We start from the raw sequence: 18,534 nt of genomic DNA, 5'->3' as shown, positions 1-18,534 counted from the left end.
CCGGCGGCCGAAGCCGGGGGGCCGGAGGGGCCGCCAGGAGCCGGCGGCGGCACGGCCGGGCGGGCGCGCCGAACGGCGGGGCCCGCGGGAGGCGGCGCGGCAACGGCCGGCGGGCGCCCCAGCCGACCCGGCGGGAAACACGGACCAAGGAGGCGGACAGGCGGGCGAGGCGACGGGGGCGGAAACCGGGGAGGCGCAAGGAAGCGGACGAGCGGGAGGCCCGCACAAGCCGCACCGCGGGCCGACCCGGAGCGGCGGGGAAGGGGCGAGGGGGAGCACGCCGGGCGGGACCCGAAAGAGGGGGAACGAGGCCGGAGCGGGGCGAAGCCAGAGGAAACGCGGGGGAGGCGCGAAGCGAGACGGACGGGCAAAGCGGGCGGCGGACGGGGGAGAGGGGCGAAAGACGAAGCGAACCAGCGAGGAGCGGGGGCCCGCCGAAGGGCCCGCAGGAGAGCGGGAGCCCAGACGAGGGCGAGCGGGGAAAGCCAAGGAGGAGAGGCAGCGGGGGCGCAACGCCCGCGACCGAGGCGCAAACGGGAAAGAGGGAGGACGGCACGGCGGCGCCGGGGAGCCGGGCCAGGGAAGCGGGAGCGCCAAGGGGGCCAGGGGGGGAAGCAGAACGGGCGAGGCGGGAGGAACCGGAAGCCGGGGACGGGGCCGAACGGCGCGCGAACCGAGAACCCACAAAGGGGGGGGCGAGGAAGACAGCAGGACGGGGGGCAGGGAAGGCGAAAGCCGCGAAGGAGGGGGAACAACGCACCGGCCGAAGCAACGAGCCCCGAAAAGGGAGGGCGCGAAAGCGCGCGACCCACACCCGGCCAGCGGGGCGAGCGCCAGGCCCCGAGGAGGAGGAGGGCGCGGCGGCCGCGGCAAAACCCGGGGCGCGAGCCGGGGCGGAGCGGCCGGCGGGGCAGAGCGGGGGGAGGAGCAAAGAGGCAAAGGAGAACGGGGAAGGCCGAAGAGGAGAAAGGGCCAGGGGAACGGCACGGGCACAGGGGAAGCCGAGCCGAAGGGACGGGGGAACCCCGGCGGACAGCGCGAGCACGCGGGGGCCCGAAAGGGAAGCGGGGGAAGAGGCCCGAGCCGGGACGGGGCGGGGGACGGCGACGGGAGGAAGGCCGGAGACGCCGGCGGGGGCCGCGGGAAGAGGAGCGGGCGGCGGAACGGCCGGCCAACCCGGGAAACGGGGCAGCCGGAGGGAGGGGCCAGCGGGCGGAAGAGCACCGCACGGCGCGCGGGGGCCGGGGCGCCCCCGGCGGCCCAGGAAAAGCCGGAGGACCGAGGACCGGCCACGCCCGGGCGGACGCAGAACCGCAGCAGGGCGCCAAGGGGAACAGCCGCGGGCCAAGGGAACAAGGGAGGCAAGGGAAGGCGGCAAAAGGGAGCCGGAACGGCGGGAAAAGGAGGGGCGCGGAGGGGGGGCGCGGGGGGCCCGGCCCCGAACCCGGCGGCGGCCGGCGGAGGGCGCGAGCGGCGCCCGCGGCGAGAGCGGGCCGCCGCGGGCCGGCCGGGGGACGGACCGGGAACGGCCCGCGCGGGGGCCGGCCCCGGGCGGCGAACAACCGACGCAGAACGGGGACGGACAAGGGGAAGCCGACGGGGAAGGAAAACAAAGCAGGGCGAGGGGCCCGGCGGAGGCGGACGCAAGGGGAGGGCGGCCCAGGGCGCGGAAGGGCAAAGGGAAGAAAGGCAACCAAGCGCGGGGAAACGGCGGGAGGAACGAGGACGCGCGGAAGGGAGCCAAAGGCCGCGGCAGCGAAGGAGGGACGCGCAGGAAGGGAGGAACGAGAGGCCCACGGGCCCGGGCGACGAGCCAGCGAAACCACAGCCAAGGGAACGGGCGGGGCGGAAGCAGCGGGGAAAGAAGACCCGGGGAGCGGGACGCGAGGCCGACGGGGGAAAGGACGGGAGAGGGGAGGAGAAGGGGGAGCCGGCGGGCGCAAGGGAAAGACCACGACGGGAACGGGAGGGACGGAGGCCGGGGGCGGAAGCGGGGCAGCGCCCCGCCGGGGGCGCCAAGGCCGGGCGCGGCGGGGCCGAGCCGGGCGGAAGACAGGGGCAGGGGGGGAGGGGGCGGGGGCGGCACAGCGGGGAAAAGAGAACGCAGGGGGCCGAAGAGGAGCGCAACGAGAACAGAAAGCGCGGGGGGAACAAAAGGGGAAAAGCGCGGGGGAGGCGGAGGGCCAGGACGAAGACGAACCGGGAAAGCGGGGCCGAGCGAGCCGGGAGAGCGGCGGAGGGGGAAGCGAGAGGGGGCAGAAAAGGACCACAGGGAGAACGGGCGGGGGGCAGCCAAGCGGGCAGAGCGACGGGGCGGGGGAGCCGGCGAGGGCGGCGCGGCCGAGCAGGGGGAAGCAGAAGGCACCAAGGGGGGAGGGGGCACCCACCAAGAGGGAACGGGAGCGGGGGGAGACCGGCGGGAGACAGGGGAGGGGACCCGACGGAGGACCGGGCCGCGAGAGGAAGGCAACCGAGGACGAGAGGAACCGGGGAGGCACACAAGGGGGCAGCGCGCGGGGGGAAAAGCCAGGGGCGCGAAGCGACCGGGGGGCGGAGGAGGACGGAACGCCGCGAAGGCAGAAGCCAAGCGAGCAACCGGCGCCGGGGCCCGCCGCGCGCCCCGACCCACAGGAGGGCGGGCGCGCCCCAAGGGCCCGGGCCAGGGGCGCAGCCGGCCCGGCCGAGGAGCCGGGGCAGGCCGCCGCGAAGCGCCCGGCCGCACGGGCGGCGGGCGGAAGCCGGGGCAGACGACGGAAAGACGCGACGGGGCAGGGAAGGGCAGAGGGGCCGGGCGGCCACGAGCCACGGAGAGCCAGCCCCGCGGCGCACGGAGGCGGCCCGCCCCCCGCGACCCCCAGGCACAGCGGCAGGGGCGAGCGCGCCGCAACGGGCAAAGAGAGGGCGAGCAAACCAGAGGGAAAAGAAGAGAAGCCACACAAGGCAAAACAACACAAGGCACCAAGGACCCAAGGAGGGGGACGGGGACGGGAGAGGGGGGAGAGGGAGCAGGGAGGGAGAAAAACGCAGAGGGAGCAGGGAGGGAGAAAAACGCGGACGGGGAGAAAGGACACCCAGAGAGGGAGGCAGACGCAGAGGGGGGAGAGGGAGCAGAGAGGGAGAAAAACGGCCACAGGCGAACACGGGCGAAAAGCGGGGGCACGGGAGGCCAAAAACGGGCGGAAGGGCGACCGAAAGGAAAACAACCGAGGGCAGGGAAAACGGGGGGAAAGGACACCCAGACAGGGAAGCAGAGGCAAACGGGAGGAGACGGAAGAGGGAGGGAGGAAAACGGCCACGGGGGAGAACGGGCGAAAACCGGGGGCGGGAGCGCGCGGGAGGCAAAAAAGGGGCGGACGGGCGACCGGAAGGAAAAACAGCCGAGGGCGGGGAAAACGGGGGGAAACAACACCCAGACAGGGAAGAAGAGGCAAACGGGGGGAGACGGAAGAGGGAGGGAGGAAAACGGCCGCGGGGGAAAACGGGCGAAAACCGGGGGCGAGAGCGCACGGGAGGCAAAAAGGGGCGGACGGGGGACCGGAACGAAAACAGCCGAGGGGGGGAAACGGGGGGAAACGACACCCAGACAGGGAAGCAGAGGGAAAGGAGGAGAAACGGAAGAGGGGGGAGGAAAACGGCCGCGGGGGAAAACAGGCGAAAACCGGGGGCGAGAGCGGACGGGAGACCAAAAACGGGCGGACGGGGGACCGGAACGAAAACAGCCGAGGGCGGGGAAAACGGGGGGAAACGACACGAAGACAGGGAAGCAGAGGCAAACGGGGGGAGACGGAAGAGGGAGGGAGGAAAACGGCCGCGGGGGAAAACGGGCGAAAACCGGGGGCGAGAGCGCACGGCAGGCCAAAAAGGGCGGACGGGCGACCGGAACGAAAACAACCAAGGGCGGGGAAAAGGGGGGAAAGGACACCCAAACAGGAAAGCAGAGGCAAACAGGGAGAAACGGAAGAGGGAGGGAGGAAGGCAGAAGGGACACGGGGGGGGAGGGCACGAGAGGCAAAAAACCGAGGCCGAACGGCCAAGCGGGAGGGCAACGGGACAAAAAAGGGGAAAGGACCCAAAACGACGCGAAAACAGGGAAGCAGGGGCAGCGGGGACAAAACGGAACAAGAACGGAAAAAACGGCCGACAGAGGGGAGGGAGGCGGAGGGGACGAACGCGCACGGGACCCCGAACAGAAAACGGCCCAGGGGGGAGCCCGGACCGGGAGCGCGCCGGAGCACAGGCGGGGCAGGCAAACCCCCAAAACGAGGCGCCCAGAAGGCGGAAAAAGGCCCAGAACGGGGGGGAGGGGGGAGGCCCCCCGGGGAGAGGAGGGGGAGCCGAGGGGGGAACGGGGGAGGGGGAAACAAGGGCGGGCCAGAGGGGCGGGGGGGGCCAGCACGCCGAGCGGCACCCGCCGAACCACGGGGGGGCGGCCAGGGCGGGCAACAGCAGGGGGGCGGCGAGGCAAACGGAAGGCGGGCGGGCAGCCGGGGGGGCGGCGGGGGCGGGAGGGAGGGAGACGGGCAGGGGCGGGGACCGCAGGGCCCAAGGGGGACAAAGGAGGCGGGAGAAGGGAGGCGCGGGGCGAGCGGACGGGCGGGGGGAGGGACGGAAGGGGACAGGGGCGGGAAGCAGGCCCGAGGGGGCGGGGGCGGAGAGAGGGAGACGGGCAGGGGGGGGGACCGCAGGGCCCAAAAGCGCACAAGGGGGCCGGGAGGAGGGGAGCCGCGGGCCAGCGGACGGGCGGGGGAGGGGACGGAAGGCGGCAGGGGCGCGAAGCAGGCACGAGGCCGCGCAGCACGGCACCAACAAGCAAGGGGGAGAGGGGCGGGCGAAGGCGAGCCGGGGGGGGGCGGGGGGCGACGAGGGGAGGGGCACGCGGGGGGCGGGGACCGCAGGGCCCAAAAGCGCACAAAGGAGGCGGGAGGAGGGGAGGCGCGGGGCCAAAGGACGGGCCGGGGGAGGGGAGGGAAGGGGACAGGGGCGGGAACCCAGGCCGCGAGCGGCGGAAGAGGGGCAGCGGGAGGCGAAGGCCGGGCACGAGACGACGGAGGGGGGGAGGGAGAGGGGAGAGGCGGGCGGGGGCGGCGGCGGGGAGGGAAACAGAACCGGGGAGCGAGGGCGGGGCACGAGACGAGCGAGGCGGGGGAGGGAGAGGGGAGAGGCGGGCGGCGGGGGGCGGGGCGGGGCGGAGGGAAACGGACGAGGCGGAGGAGGGGCCCGAGAGGGGGGGGAGCGCGCGCAGGGGGCCGGCGGGGGCCGGCCGCAGAAGGAGACGCGACGGGCAGGGCACGGAGGGAGGCGGGGGAGGGCCGAACCGGCGGGGAGCAGCGGGCGCAGGAGAGGGGGGGACCGGGGACGGCGGGGAGGCCCCCCGCCAGGGGGCGGCGGACGCGCGGGGCCGGGGGCCGGGCAGGGCCGGGGGCACAAGGCCGGAAGCGGAACGAGGGCGGGGGGCGGCGACCCGGGCCGGGGGAAGGGGCAGGCGCGACAGGGGGCCGGCGGCGCGGCCACCCGGCGGGGGGGAGGCGGCGGCGGAGAGCCAAGGGACGGGGCCGCGGGGGAAGGGGCGGAGGGGCCAAGCCCACCAAGGCGACCGCACGGGGGCGAGGGGGCCCGGAGGACGCGAACGAGAGAGGAGGAGGCGGCGGCGGCGCCGCGGGCCGCGCAAAGGCGGAACCGCGGAAGAAACGACAGGCGACCCGGGGGAGGCCCAGGGGAGAAGCCGGGGCGGCGGGGCGAGGAGGACGGGCGACCGGGGGGAGCCGGCCAGGAGGCAGAGGCGGGGCGCAAAGAGGAAGCCAGGCAGGGGCAAGGAGGAACGAAGGCGAACGGGGAAACGGCGAAGGGCGCAGGAAAGCAGGGAGAGGGGGGGAGGGGAGGGGCGACGCGGAGAACCGGAGGAAGGCGAGAGCGAAGACGGGCAACAAACCCCGACGGCCGGGAGGGGCGCAGGGAGGAGAGAAAAGGCGGACGCGGGCGCGGCGCGCGGAGCCGAGGAGGCAGGAGAACGCGACGGAGCGCACGGCCCGCGGGCCGGCGACGCAGCAGGCAAAGGGCGGCCCGAGCAACGGGCGAGGGAGGAGAGGGGCCGACCAGGGGGGGACGGGGGACGGAGAAGGAGGGGCGAGGCCGGAGAGGGAGCCGGAGAAACGGCGACCACAGCCAAGGAAGGCAGCAGGCGCGCAAAGGACCCAAGCCGGACACGGGGAGGGAGGGACAAGAAAGAACAAGACCGGGCGCGGGAGGGGCGGGGAAGGGGAAGGAGGACAAGCGAAAGCCCGGAACGAGGAGCCAGGGGAGGGCAAGGCGGGGGCCAGCAGCCGCGGGAAGGCCAGCGCCAAGAGCGGAGAGGGAAGGGGGGCAGGGAAAAAGCGCGGAGGGGACGGGGGCCGGGGCGGCCGGGCCGCCGGACGGGCGAGCACCGACCGACGCGACCCGGCGGCCGGCGAGGCGCGCCGGGCCGGAAGGGCCGGGGCGGGCCGCCGGCGCCGGGACGGGGAAGAAAGGAGAGGGCGCAAAGCAAGCCAGCGCGCGGGAGACAGGAGCAGGGAGAACAGCAGAGGAGGCCGGGCCGAGGGGGGGGCCGGCGGGAGCGGAGGAAGGAGGAAGAGGGACAGGCGGGGGCAGGCGGAGGCAGAGGCAGAGGGGAAAGGCGGGGAGGGAGGAAAGACGAACAACGGCGAAAGCAGGGGCCAAGGAGGGGGCAGGAAGCAAGAACGAAAGGGGGGGCGCGAAGACGAGCAGAGACCGGCCGAGGCGCAACCAGAAACGAGGCCGACCAGGGAGCGGCGGAGGGGCGGAGAGGACGCCGCCGGCACCGGAGGAGAAAGCAAAGGCGGGGGGGCCGGGGGGAGGAGGGGCGCAAGGCGGAAACGGAAAGGAAGGGACGGAAGGGCACCACCAGGCGGGGAGCCGGCGGCGGAAGGGACGCAACACGGGGAAACGGACCAGGGCCAGACAGAGCAAGGAGGGACAGACGGAGAGCGCGGGCGGGAGGCGAGGGGGGGGGGCAGGGCCGGGCGGAGGGGGGGAGCGAGGGGCGGGGGAAGGCCGGGAACGAACGAGACCGCAGCCGGCGAACGAGCGAGGCGGAGCCAGCCCGCCGCAGCGAGCGGCGGAGAGGGACGAGGGCCGGGGAGGCCACGGAAGGGGGAGGCAAGAACAGGGCGGGGAGGCCCGGAGAGGGCGGGGCCGCACGCGCGCGACACGGAGGAGGCAACGAGGAGAGAGCCGGGGCCGACAGGCCCGGGGAAGCGGGGGAAAGGGCAGCGGGAGGGGGAGAGAGCAGGGCAAGGGGGGGCGGCAACGAGGAAGGCCGAGGAAGCGCGAGGCAGCAGCGCGCGGGGACGACGGCCCGGCCCGGGGACACACCGCCCGGCGCGCCGACCGAGGGAAGGGGCCGGGGAAGGGGCGGAGCGCGGCGACGGAGGCGGGGCGCCGCCCCCGACGGCGCGAGAAGGCCAGGGAACCGGAGCAGGGAGAGGAAGGAGAAGGCGGAACAAGGGGCCGGAGGGGAACCGGCGGAAGGAGCAGGGGCGGGACCCGGAAACAAAACAGACCGGGAACAGGGCAGCCAGGGCAGCGGGCGACGGGCCGACAAGGCCCCGGGCCGGCAGGGGGGGGACGGGGGCCGCAAAAGAACCCACGGCGCCGAAGGCGGCAAGGAACACGGAGAGGGCCGGGCGCGGGGGCAGGCGCGGCGGGCCGGGCAGGCCCCGGGCAAGGGGCGAGCCGAAGCCACACGACGCGCGGCAACGGAGAGCGCGGCGCGCGCAGCGAGGAAGAACGGAGCAAAAGGCGAGACCGGGGGGGAAGGGCAGAAGCCCGCGAACCAGCGAGGGGGGAACGCAAGGGGCGCCCGAGGCCGGCGGGGGAGGGCACGGCGGCCGGGGCGGCACGCCAAAAGACACGCCCAACCCAGCCGGGGGACGGACGGGGGGGGGCGCCCCGCGCCGCAGGGGGGGGGGCGGAAGGGGGGCGGCGGGCAGACCGGGGCGGGCACCGGCAGGGGGGGGCGACGGACGGGGGCGCGGGGGAGGGGCCCGAGACGCAGCGAGCGCCGGGGCCGAAAGGACCCAGGCACGACCGGAGCGCCGGGGGCGCGGACCGCGACCCCAGGGCAGGCGGGACGACCCGCGGAGGGGAAGCAGAGAAAGAAGCGGAGGAGAAGAAACGGACAAGGAGGCCCCGAGGAACGGCGAGCGAACCGGGAGGAGCCCAGCGGGAGAAGCGGGGAGCCGCACGACCCGAAGGGGAGGCGGGAGAGGCGGCCGCAGAGACGGACCGGGCCCAAGGGGCCGGGAAAGGGACGCCGGGGAGGGGGAGAGCCCCGGCCGGCCCGGACCCGGGCGCACCACGAGGCGCCGGCAACGAGGCGGGGGGGGGGAAGGCAGCCCAAAGCGGGCGGGAAACGCCGGCCAAGGCGAAAGACAGGCGAGAGACCGAGAGCGAACAAGGACCGCGAGGGAAAGAGGAAAAGGACGGGGAAAAGAGAGGCAAAGAGGGCGGGAAAGGGCCGGGAGGGAAGCGGAGGGGGCCGGCGAGGCGCCCCGGGCGGAGGCGGAACGGCGGCGGCGGGGCCGCCGAGCGGCGCGGGGCGGGGACGGGGGCGGCGGCGCCGGCGGCCGAAGCCGGGGGCCGGAGGGGCCGCCAGGAGCCGGCGGCGGCACGGCCGGGGCGGGCGCGCCGAACGGCGGGGCCCGCGGGAGGCGGCGCGGCAACGGCCGGCGGGCGCCCCAGCCGACCCGGCGGGAAACACGGACCAAGGAGGCGGACAGGCGGGCGAGGCGACGGGGGCGGAAACCGGGGAGGCGCAAGGAAGCGGACGAGCGGGAGGCCCGCACAAGCCGCACCGCGGGCCGACCCGGAGCGGCGGGGAAGGGGCGAGGGGAGCACGCCGGGCGGGACCCGAAAGAGGGGGAACGAGGCCGGAGCGGGGCGAAGCCAGAGGAAACGCGGGGGGAGGCGCGAAGCGAGACGGACGGGCAAAGCGGGCGGCGGACGGGGGAGAGGGGCGAAAGACGAAGCGAACCAGCGAGGAGCGGGGCCCGCCGAAGGGCCCGCAGGAGAGCGGGAGCCCAGGACGAGGCGAGCGGGGAAAGCCAAGGAGGAGAGGCAGCGGGGGCGCAACGCCCGCGACCGAGGCGCAAACGGGAAAGAGGGAGGACGGCACGGCGGCGCCGGGGAGCCGGGCCAGGGAAGCGGGAGCGCCAAGGGGGCCAGGGGGGAAGCAGAACGGGCGAGGCGGGAGGAACCGGAAGCCGGGGACGGGCCGAACGGCGCGCGAACCGAGAACCCACAAAGGGGGGGGCGAGGAAGACAGCAGGACGGGGGCAGGGAAGGCGAAAGCCGCGAAGGAGGGGGGAACAACGCACCGGCCGAAGCAACGAGCCCCGAAAAGGGAGGGCGCGAAAGCGCGCGACCCACACCCGGCCAGCGGGCGAGCGCCAGGCCCCGAGGAGGAGGAGGGCGCGGCGGCCGCGGCAAAACCCGGGGCGCGAGCCGGGGCGGAGCGGCCGGCGGGGCAGAGCGGGGGGGAGGAGCAAAGAGGCAAAGGAGAACGGGGAAGGCCGAAGAGGAGAAAGGGCCAGGGGAACGGCACGGGCACAGGGGGAAGCCGAGCCGAAGGGACGGGGAACCCCGGCGGACAGCGCGAGCACGCGGGGGCCCGAAAGGGAAGCGGGGGAAGAGGGCCCGAGCCGGGACGGGGCGGGGGACGGCGACGGGAGGAAGGCCGGAGACGCCGGCGGGGGCCGCGGGAAGAGGGAGCGGGGCGGCGGAACGGCCGGCCAACCCGGGAAACGGGGCAGCCGGAGGGAGGGGCCAGCGGCGGAAGAGCACCGCACGGCGCGCGGGGCCGGGGCGCCCCCGGCGGCCCAGGAAAAGCCGGAGGACCGAGGACCGGCCACGCCCGGGCGGACGCAGAACCGCAGCAGGGCGCCAAGGGGAACAGCCGCGGGCCAAGGGAACAAGGGAGGCAAGGGAAGGCGGCAAAAGGGAGCCGGAACGGCGGGAAAAGGAGGGGCGCGGAGGGGGGGCGCGGGGGCCCGGCCCCGAACCCGGCGGCGGCCGGCGGAGGGCGCGAGCGGCGCCCGCGGCGAGAGCGGGCCGCCGCGGGCCGGCCGGGGGACGGACCGGGAACGGCCCGCGCGGGGGCCGGCCCCGGGCGGCGAACAACCGACGCAGAACGGGGACGGACAAGGGGAAGCCGACGGGGAAGGAAAACAAAGCAGGGCGAGGGGCCCGGCGGAGGCGGACGCAAGGGGAGGGCGGCCCAGGGCGCGGAAGGGCAAAGGGAAGAAAGGCAACCAAGCGCGGGGAAACGGCGGGAGGAACGAGGACGCGCGGAAGGGAGCCAAAGGCCGCGGCAGCGAAGGAGGGACGCGCAGGAAGGGAGGAACGAGAGGCCCACGGGCCCGGGCGACGAGCCAGCGAAACCACAGCCAAGGGAACGGGCGGGCGGAAGCAGCGGGGAAAGAAGACCCGGGGAGCGGGACGCGAGGCCGACGGGGGAAAGGACGGGAGAGGGGAGGAGAAGGGGAGCCGGCGGGCGCAAGGGAAAGACCACGACGGGAACGGGAGGGACGGAGGCCGGGGGCGGAAGCGGGGCAGCGCCCCGCCGGGGGCGCCAAGGCCGGGCGCGGCGGGGCCGAGCCGGGCGGAAGACAGGGGCAGGGGGGGAGGGGGCGGGGCGGCACAGCGGGGAAAAGAGAACGCAGGGGCCGAAGAGGAGCGCAACGAGAACAGAAAGCGCGGGGGGAACAAAAGGGGAAAAGCGCGGGGAGGCGGAGGCCAGGACGAAGACGAACCGGGAAAGCGGGCCGAGCGAGCCGGGAGAGCGGCGGAGGGGAAGCGAGAGGGGGCAGAAAAGGACCACAGGGAGAACGGGCGGGGGCAGCCAAGCGGGCAGAGCGACGGGGCGGGGGAGCCGGCGAGGGCGGCGCGCCGAGCAGGGGGAAGCAGAAGGCACCAAGGGGGAGGGGCACCCACCAAGAGGGAACGGGAGCGGGGGGAGACCGGCGGGAGACAGGGGAGGGGACCCGACGGAGGACCGGGCCGCGAGAGGAAGGCAACCGAGGACGAGAGGAACCGGGGAGGCACACAAGGGGCAGCGCGCGGGGGGAAAAGCCAGGGGCGCGAAGCGACCGGGGGCGGAGGAGGACGGAACGCCGCGAAGGCAGAAGCCAAGCGAGCAACCGGCGCCGGGGCCCGCCGCGCGCCCCGACCCACAGGAGGGCGGGCGCGCCCCAAGGGCCCGGGCCAGGGCGCAGCCGGCCCGGCCGAGGAGCCGGGGCAGGCCGCCGCGAAGCGCCCGGCCGCACGGGCGGCGGGCGGAAGCCGGGGCAGACGACGGAAAGACGCGACGGGGCAGGGAAGGGCAGAGGGGCCGGCGGCCACGAGCCACGGAGAGCCAGCCCCGCGGCGCACGGAGGCGGCCCGCCCCCCGCGACCCCCAGGCACAGCGGCAGGGCGAGCGCGCCGCAACGGGCAAAGAGAGGGCGAGCAAACCAGAGGGAAAAGAAGAGAAGCCACACAAGGCAAAACAACACAAGGCACCAAGACCCAAGGAGGGGGACGGGGACGGGAGAGGGGGGAGAGGGAGCAGGGAGGGAGAAAAACGCAGAGGAGCAGGGAGGGAGAAAAACGCGGACGGGAGAAAGGACACCCAGAGAGGGAGGCAGACGCAGAGGGGGAGAGGGAGCAGAGAGGGAGAAAAACGGCCACAGGCGAACACGGGCGAAAAGCGGGGGCACGGGAGGCCAAAAACGGGCGGAAGGGCGACCGAAAGGAAAACAACCGAGGGCAGGGAAAACGGGGGAAAGGACACCCAGACAGGGAAGCAGAGGCAAACGGGAGGAGACGGAAGAGGGAGGGAGGAAAACGGCCACGGGGGAGAACGGGCGAAAACCGGGGCGGGAGCGCGCGGGAGGCAAAAAAGGGGCGGACGGGCGACCGGAAGGAAAAACAGCCGAGGGCGGGGAAAACGGGGGGAAACAACACCCAGACAGGGAAGAAGAGGCAAACGGGGGGAGACGGAAGAGGAGGGAGGAAAACGGCCGCGGGGGAAAACGGGCGAAAACCGGGGGCGAGAGCGCACGGGAGGCAAAAAGGGGCGGACGGGGACCGGAACGAAAACAGCCGAGGGGGGGGAAACGGGGGGAAACGACACCCAGACAGGGAAGCAGAGGGAAAGGAGGAGAAACGGAAGAGGGGGGGAGGAAAACGGCCGCGGGGGAAAACAGGCGAAAACCGGGGGCGAGAGCGGACGGGGAGACCAAAAACGGGCGGACGGGGGACCGGAACGAAAACAGCCGAGGCGGGGAAAACGGGGGGAAACGACACGAAGACAGGGAAGCAGAGGCAAACGGGGGGAGACGGAAGAGGGAGGGAGGAAAACGGCCGCGGGGGAAAACGGGCGAAAACCGGGGGCGAGAGCGCACGGCAGGCCAAAAAGGGCGGACGGGCGACCGGAACGAAAACAACCAAGGGCGGGGAAAAGGGGGGAAAGGACACCCAAACAGGAAAGCAGAGGCAAACAGGGAGAAACGGAAGAGGGAGGGAGGAAGGCAGAAGGGACACGGGGGGGAGGCACGAGAGGCAAAAAACCGAGGCCGAACGGCCAAGCGGGAGGGCAACGGGACAAAAAAGGGGAAAGGACCCAAAACGACGCGAAAACAGGGAAGCAGGGGCAGCGGGACAAAACGGAACAAGAACGGAAAAAACGGCCGACAGAGGGGAGGGAGGCGGAGGGGACGAACGCGCACGGGACCCCGAACAGAAAACGGCCCAGGGGGGAGCCCGGACCGGGAGCGCGCCGGAGCACAGGCGGGGCAGGCAAACCCCCAAAACGAGGCGCCCAGAAGGCGGAAAAAGGCCCAGAACGGGGGGGAGGGGGAGGCCCCCCGGGGAGAGGAGGGGGAGCCGAGGGGGAACGGGGGAGGGGGAAACAAGGGCGGGCCAGAGGGGCGGGGGGGGCCAGCACGCCGAGCGGCACCCGCCGAACCACGGGGGGGCGGCCAGGGCGGGCAACAGCAGGGGGGCGGCGAGGCAAACGGAAGGCGGGCGGGCAGCCGGGGGGGCGGCGGGGGCGGGAGGGAGGGAGACGGCAGGGGCGGGGACCGCAGGCCCAAGGGGGGACAAAGGAGGCGGGAGAAGGGAGGCGCGGGCGAGCGGACGGGCGGGGGAGGGGACGGAAGGGACAGGGGCGGGAAGCAGGCCCGAGGGGCGGGGGCGGAGAGAGGGAGACGGGCAGGGGGGGACCGCAGGCCCAAAAGCGCACAAGGGGCCGGGAGGAGGGAGCCGCGGGCCAGCGGACGGGCGGGGGAGGGACGGAAGGCGGCAGGGCGCGAAGCAGGCACGAGGCCGCGCAGCACGGCACCAACAAGCAAGGGGGAGAGGGGCGGGCGAAGGCGAGCCGGGGGGGGGCGGGGGGCGACGAGGGGAGGGCACGCGGGGGCGGGACCGCAGGGCCCAAAAGCGCACAAAGGAGGCGGGAGGAGGGAGGCGCGGGGCCAAAGGACGGGCCGGGGAGGGGAGGGAAGGGACAGGGGCGGGAACCCAGGCCGCGAGCGGCGGAAGAGGGCAGCGGGAGGCGAAGGCCGGGCACGAGACGACGGAGGGGGGGAGGGAGAGGGGAGAGGCGGGCGGGGGCGGCGGCGGGGAGGGAAACAGAACCGGGGAGCGAGGGCGGGGCACGAGACGAGCGAGGCGGGGGAGGGAGAGGGGAGAGGCGGGCGGCGGGGGCGGGGCGGGGCGGAGGGAAACGGACGAGGCGGAGGAGGGGCCCGAGAGGGGGGGAGCGCGCGCAGGGGGCCGGCGGGGGCCGGCCGCAGAAGGAGACGCGACGGGCAGGGCACGGAGGGAGGCGGGGAGGGCCGAACCGGCGGGGAGCAGCGGGCGCAGGAGAGGGGGGGACCGGGGACGGCGGGGAGGCCCCCCGCCAGGGGCGGCGGACGCGCGGGGCCGGGGCCGGGCAGGGCCGGGGGCACAAGGCCGGAAGCGGAACGAGGGCGGGGGGCGGCGACCCGGGCCGGGGGAAGGGGCAGGCGCGACAGGGGCCGGCGGCGCGGCCACCCGGCGGGGGGAGGCGGCGGCGGGAGAGCCAAGGGACGGGGCCGCGGGGAAGGGGCGGAGGGGCCAAGCCCACCAAGGCGACCGCACGGGGGCGAGGGGCCCGGAGGACGCGAACGAGAGAGGAGGAGGCGGCGGCGGCGCCGCGGCCGCGCAAAGGCGGAACCGCGGAAGAAACGACAGGCGACCCGGGGAGGCCCAGGGGAGAAGCCGGGGCGGCGGGCGAGGAGGACGGGCGACCGGGGGAGCCGGCCAGGAGGCAGAGGCGGGGCGCAAAGAGGAAGCCAGGCAGGGGCAAGGAGGAACGAAGGCGAACGGGGAAACGGCGAAGGGCGCAGGAAAGCAGGGAGAGGGGGGGAGGGGAGGGGCGACGCGGAGAACCGGAGGAAGGCGAGAGCGAAGACGGGCAACAAACCCCGACGGCCGGGAGGGGCGCAGGAGGAGAGAAAAGGCGGACGCGGGCGCGGCGCGCGGAGCCGAGGAGGCAGGAGAACGCGACGGAGCGCACGGCCCGCGGGCCGGCGACGCAGCAGGCAAAGGGCGGCCCGAGCAACGGCGAGGGAGGAGAGGGGCCGACCAGGGGGGACGGGGGACGGAGAAGGAGGGGGCGAGGCCGGAGAGGGAGCCGGAGAAACGGCGACCACAGCCAAGGAAGGCAGCAGGCGCGCAAAGGACCCAAGCCGGACACGGGGAGGGAGGGACAAGAAAGAACAAGACCGGGCGCGGGAGGGGCGGGGAAGGGGAAGGAGGACAAGCGAAAGCCCGGAACGAGGAGCCAGGGGAGGGCAAGGCGGGGCCAGCAGCCGCGGGAAGGCCAGCGCCAAGAGCGGAGAGGAAGGGGGGCAGGGAAAAAGCGCGGAGGGGGACGGGGGCCGGGGCGGCCGGGCCGCCGGACGGGCGAGCACCGACCGACGCGACCCGGCGGCCGGCGAGGCGCGCCGGGCCGGAAGGGGCCGGGGCGGGCCGCCGGCGCCGGGACGGGAAGAAAGGAGAGGGCGCAAAGCAAGCCAGCGCGCGGGAGACAGGAGCAGGGAGAACAGCAGAGGAGGCCGGGCCGAGGGGGGGCCGGCGGGAGCGGAGGAAGGAGGAAGAGGGACAGGCGGGGGCAGGCGGAGGGCAGAGGCAGAGGGGAAAGGCGGGAGGGAGGAAAGACGAACAACGGCGAAAGCAGGGGCCAAGGAGGGGGCAGGAAGCAAGAACGAAAGGGGGGGCGCGAAGACGAGCAGAGACCGGCCGAGGCGCAACCAGAAACGAGGCCGACCAGGGAGCGGCGGAGGGGGCGGAGAGGACGCCGCCGGCACCGGAGGAGAAAGCAAAGGCGGGGGGCCGGGGGAGGAGGGGCGCAAGGCGGAAACGGAAAGGAAGGGACGGAAGGGCACCACCAGGCGGGGAGCCGGCGGCGGAAGGGACGCAACACGGGGAAACGGACCAGGGCCAGACAGAGCAAGGAGGGACAGACGGAGAGCGCGGGCGGGAGGCGAGGGGGGGGGGGCAGGGCCGGCGGAGGGGGGGAGCGAGGGGGCGGGGAAGGCCGGGAACGAACGAGACCGCAGCCGGCGAACGAGCGAGGCGGAGCCAGCCCGCCGCAGCGAGCGGCGGAGAGGGACGAGGGCCGGGGAGGCCACGGAAGGGGAGGCAAGAACAGGGCGGGGAGGCCCGGAGAGGGGCGGGGCCGCACGCGCGCGACACGGAGGGAGGCAACGAGGAGAGAGCCGGGGCCGACAGGCCCGGGGAAGCGGGGGAAAGGGCAGCGGGAGGGGGAGAGAGCAGGGCAAGGGGGGCGGCAACGAGGAAGGCCGAGGAAGCGCGAGGCAGCAGCGCGCGGGGACGACGGCCCGGCCCGGGGACACACCGCCCGGCGCGCCGACCGAGGAAGGGGCCGGGGAAGGGGCGGAGCGCGGCGACGGAGGCGGGGCGCCGCCCCCGACGGCGCGAGAAGGCCAGGGAACCGGAGCAGGGAGAGGAAGGAGAAGGCGGAACAAGGGGCCGGAGGGGAACCGGCGGAAGGAGCAGGGCGGGACCCGGAAACAAAACAGACCGGGAACAGGGCAGCCAGGGCAGCGGGCGACGGGCCGACAAGGCCCCGGGCCGGCAGGGGGGGACGGGGGCCGCAAAAGAACCCACGGCGCCGAAGGCGGCAAGGAACACGGAGAGGGCCGGGCGCGGGGCAGGCGCGGCGGGCCGGGCAGGCCCCGGGCAAGGGGGCGAGCCGAAGCCACACGACGCGCGGCAACGGAGAGCGCGGCGCGCGCAGCGAGGAAGAACGGAGCAAAAGGCGAGACCGGGGGGAAGGGCAGAAGCCCGCGAACCAGCGAGGGGGGAACGCAAGGGCGCCCGAGGCCGGCGGGGGGAGGGCACGGCGGCCGGGCGGCACGCCAAAAGACACGCCCAACCCAGCCGGGGGACGGACGGGGGGGGGCGCCCCGCGCCGCAGGGGGGGGGGGCGGAAGGGGGGGCGGCGGGCAGACCGGGCGGGCACCGGCAGGGGGGGGCGACGGACGGGGGCGCGGGGAGGGCCCGAGACGCAGCGAGCGCCGGGGCCGAAAGGACCCAGGCACGACCGGAGCGCCGGGGGGCGCGGACCGCGACCCCAGGGCAGGCGGGACGACCCGCGGAGGGGAAGCAGAGAAAGAAGCGGAGGAGAAGAAACGGACAAGGAGGCCCCGAGGAACGGCGAGCGAACCGGGAGGAGCCCAGCGGGAGAAGCGGGGAGCCGCACGACCCGAAGGGAGGCGGAGAGGCGGCCGCAGAGACGGACCGGGCCCAAGGGGCCGGGAAAGGGACGCCGGGGAGGGGAGAGCCCCGGCCGGCCCGGACCCGGGCGCACCACGAGGCGCCGGCAACGAGGCGGGGGGGGGGGAAGGCAGCCCAAAGCGGGCGGGAAACGCCGGCCAAGGCGAAAGACAGGCGAGAGACCGAGAGCGAACAAGGACCGCGAGGGAAAGAGGAAAAGGACGGGGAAAAGAGAGGCAAAGAGGGCGGGAAAGGGCCGGGAGGGAAGCGGAGGGGGCCGGCGAGGCGCCCCGGGCGGAGGCGGAACGGCGGCGGCGGGGCCGCCGAGCGGCGCGGGGCGGGGACGGGGGCGGCGGCGCCGGCGGCCGAAGCCGGGGGGCCGGAGGGGCCGCCAGGAGCCGGCGGCGGCACGGCCGGGGCGGGCGCGCCGAACGGCGGGGCCCGCGGGAGGCGGCGCGGCAACGGCCGGCGGGCGCCCCAGCCGACCCGGCGGGAAACACGGACCAAGGAGGCGGACAGGCGGGCGAGGCGACGGGGGCGGAAACCGGGGAGGCGCAAGGAAGCGGACGAGCGGGAGGCCCGCACAAGCCGCACCGCGGGCCGACCCGGAGCGGCGGGGAAGGGGGCGAGGGGGAGCACGCCGGGCGGGACCCGAAAGAGGGGGAACGAGGCCGGAGCGGGGCGAAGCCAGAGGAAACGCGGGGGGAGGCGCGAAGCGAGACGGACGGGCAAAGCGGGCGGCGGACGGGGGAGAGGGGCGAAAGACGAAGCGAACCAGCGAGGAGCGGGGGCCCGCCGAAGGGGCCCGCAGGAGAGCGGGAGCCCAGGACGAGGGCGAGCGGGGAAAGCCAAGGAGGAGAGGCAGCGGGGGCGCAACGCCCGCGACCGAGGCGCAAACGGGAAAGAGGGAGGACGGCACGGCGGCGCCGGGGAGCCGGGCCAGGGAAGCGGGGAGCGCCAAGGGGCCAGGGGGGGAAGCAGAACGGGCGAGGCGGGAGGAACCGGAAGCCGGGGGACGGGCCGAACGGCGCGCGAACCGAGAACCCACAAAGGGGGGGGCGAGGAAGACAGCAGGACGGGGGGCAGGGAAGGCGAAAGCCGCGAAGGAGGGGGGAACAACGCACCGGCCGAAGCAACGAGCCCCGAAAAGGGAGGGCGCGAAAGCGCGCGACCCACACCCGGCCAGCGGGCGAGCGCCAGGCCCCGAGGAGGAGGAGGGCGCGGCGGCCGCGGCAAAACCCGGGGCGCGAGCCGGGCGGAGCGGCCGGCGGGGCAGAGCGGGGGGGAGGAGCAAAGAGGCAAAGGAGAACGGGGAAGGCCGAAGAGGAGAAAGGGGCCAGGGGAACGGCACGGGCACAGGGGGAAGCCGAGCCGAAGGGACGGGGAACCCCGGCGGACAGCGCGAGCACGCGGGGGGCCCGAAAGGGAAGCGGGGGAAGAGGGCCCGAGCCGGGACGGGGCGGGGGACGGCGACGGGAGGAAGGCCGGAGACGCCGGCGGGGGCCGCGGGAAGAGGGAGCGGGGCGGCGGAACGGCCGGCCAACCCGGGAAACGGGGCAGCCGGAGGGAGGGGCCAGCGGGCGGAAGAGCACCGCACGGCGCGCGGGGCCGGGGCGCCCCCGGCGGCCCAGGAAAAGCCGGAGGACCGAGACCGGCCACGCCCGGGCGGACGCAGAACCGCAGCAGGGCGCCAAGGGGAACAGCCGCGGGCCAAGGGAACAAGGGAGGCAA

General features: G+C 75.4%; 1 pseudogene; it reads right to left on the bottom strand.

Annotated features, from left to right (window-relative positions):
- Window positions 1-172, bottom strand: part of LOC112878665 — a 1,400-nt pseudogene extending 1,228 nt beyond the window's left edge.
- Window positions 173-18,534: the final 18,362 nt, after the last annotated feature.

Source organism: Panicum hallii, unplaced genomic scaffold (genome assembly GCF_002211085.1).
Source record: "Panicum hallii strain FIL2 unplaced genomic scaffold, PHallii_v3.1 scaffold_329, whole genome shotgun sequence".
Taxonomy (NCBI): Eukaryota; Viridiplantae; Streptophyta; class Magnoliopsida; order Poales; family Poaceae; genus Panicum; species Panicum hallii.
This window is presented reverse-complemented; position numbering and strand designations above follow the sequence as displayed.